Source organism: Leopardus geoffroyi, chromosome B4 (assembly GCF_018350155.1).
Source record: "Leopardus geoffroyi isolate Oge1 chromosome B4, O.geoffroyi_Oge1_pat1.0, whole genome shotgun sequence".
Lineage (NCBI taxonomy): Eukaryota > Metazoa > Chordata > Mammalia > Carnivora > Felidae > Leopardus > Leopardus geoffroyi.
This window is the reverse complement of record NC_059341.1, coordinates 23,143,853-23,146,518: the sequence shown is the minus strand read 5'-3', so window position 1 is coordinate 23,146,518 and position 2,666 is coordinate 23,143,853. Positions and strand designations below refer to the sequence as shown.

Genomic DNA, 2,666 nt, shown 5'->3' with positions numbered 1-2,666 from the left:
CCATGAGCATATTAATTTTTTTAAATTGCATATGCAGATATGGCCTTTAGAATCAGACTTATTATTCCACAGGATGCTGCCTATATAAAGAAATGAGGATGGATGGGTGATATATATATGATATATATATTTCATATATATATATATGACATATATACACACATATGCAAACACACACATACACATAGACTTTTTAAATGCCTTAACTTTAGGCACTCAAATGTAGTCTATGAAGCAAGCATATACACTTATCTAAATGTTGTTATTGATATGGAAATGTTACTATCTATGGAATTCTTTTTTTTAAATTTTTTTCCAATGTTTATTTTTGAGAGACAGAGAAAGAGTGTGAGTGGGGGAGGGGCAGAGAGAGAAGGAGACACAGAATCTGAAGCAGGATCCAGGCTCTGAGGTGTCAGCACAGAGCCCGATGTGGGGTTTGAACTCACGAACCATGAGCTCATGACCTGAGCCGAAGTCGGACACCCAACTGACCGACACACCCAGGCGCCCCTCTATGGAATTCTTTTGGAGTAAAAACTATCTACCCCACCCATGAACCTCTGCCACCAAATTCTCTTTTCCTGAAACAGCCAATGTTATCAGTTTTTATGTACCTTTCAGAAATATTTTATAAAAAGAAGTGAATATATGTATGTATATGTATACATAAGACATACATAACTGTACATACATATAGACATATGTGTATATATGTATAAATATATATATATATATATATATATATATATATATATTCCTTTCATTTTGTTACCTCAAAGGAGAGGAGGATGAAATACTTACCCTCTTCAGTTAGTAATATTGTAGAGCTCATTTTTTATCAACACATAATGTTCTTCATTTCTTTTTTGTGGATGTGTGGTATTAAATTGTATGGGTCTATATAATTTGTTTCATCAGGGCTCTATTGACAGACATTTAATATTTCACTTAAGTTGTTTTCAATATTTGCTATTAAAAGCAACGCTGCAGTGAATGACTTTGAACATACATCATTTCACACATTTGGCTATATTTGCAGGGAATCATTCCCAGGAGAGAAATAAGGAGGTCAAAAGGTATGTGCACTTGTAATTTTATTAGGAACTATTTTCTACTTTGCTGTGTGTGTGTGTGTGTGTGTGTGTGTGTGTGTGTGAGAGAGAGAGAGAGAATAAGCGATGTATATACAAGGACCAATGATTTACCAAAATGGAAGTTGGGGAAAGTAAGTCTCCCACATACCTATTTCCCACAGTCACTGAATCCCCCAGAAGAAACCATTGTGACCAGTGTCTTGTGTAAGTTTCCAAATAATAGTCTATGCAGATATGTATCTATAATATAAAAACAATCATATATGTATCTATAGGAGAATTATGACAATTTGACAGATATGCACTTTTCTTCTGTTAGTTTGTGGGGATCAGAAGACTCTTGCCAAGAGAGGTTTTTGTTTTTGTTTTTGTTTTTTAAAGTCACAGACAGTTAATCTTTCTACAATGAGATTAGGAGGGGAAAAAAATGAAGAACCCACTGGTAGCAGTAGGAAGCAAGAGCCTTCTAGGGTCTGGCATTTGATGAGATAGATATTCAGTTATTGTGCATTTCCGTTGATTTTACATGGCAGAACATATGGCAGAGATTTGGGAACATGCATGCCTGAAACCAGGTTACTGTTATGCTCCCTAACTATGTTGCTCGCAGGGCTGTTGTTGCCACAGTAGTTGGCTGTGCCCACGAAAAATGGGGTGCTGGTCTGTTCCCACAGATTGTAATCCTACTCCTCAAGGTAAGGAGGGCACTGCCATGTGTTCTCAGCCAGAGTCTCTTGTCCAAGGTTCCTGGTTTGGTTGACAACATCCTCCTGTTCGATACAACTTGTATCATCACAGTTTGAGATATGGTGGCCGATTTCAGCCTGAGCAACAAGCATTGAAGGGAGAAGTGGCCAATTTGTTTGCGACATCAGGTTATTTCTTTCTGCACTTGATAAGATGATAAGGAAACCTGCAGGCCCTGATCTGGTGGTTTTTGTCATAGGGACATTGTAATAGCTTTTCAGGGTCCAGGGAATCGGTGTAAGTTTCTTCCATGTTGGAAATGAAGGAGCTAAATCCAAGTGCTTTCCCCTAGAACTAGACTGCGATGAAATGGACAAATTACATGAAGCAGTCAAGTTTGGGGGCTGGATGTATCTCCTAAAGCAACTGGTTAAACACTTAACAGGGCTGAGGTATCCGTAAAACAATGGTTTTTCTTCCTCCGTGGAGACGCGCTCTTCTTACAGTCGCTTTCTCCCCACACTGGCGCCCCTGCTTCTGGCTTCAGACATTAAGGGGCGGAGACACCCCACTTCCTGCGACGCTGGTCTTGGCTTTGCGGGAGCCTGGGCCTCCTGGAGCCTCCTTCCCCTTTGAGGGGCACACCACCCTAGGCCCTTCCCACTCTTTAGGTTCCTGTTTGTTTGTTTGTTTGATGTTTATTTATTCATTTTAGAGAAGCGGGCGGGGGGGTGGGGTGGGGTGCGGGCACAGTGAATCCCAAGCAGGCTCCATGCTATCAGCACAGAGCCGGAACTGGGGCTTGAACTCAGTAAGCATTAAATCACTTGAGCCGAGATCAAGAGTCGATGCTTAATGGACTGAGCCACCCAGGTGCTCCAG

The 2,666-nt window shown here is 40.5% G+C and overlaps 1 pseudogene; it reads right to left on the bottom strand.

The window, feature by feature from the left end:
* Positions 1-1,597: 1,597 nt before the first annotated feature.
* LOC123591969 lies at positions 1,598-2,198 on the bottom strand (annotated as a pseudogene).
* Between the last annotated feature and the right edge of the window lie 468 nt (positions 2,199-2,666).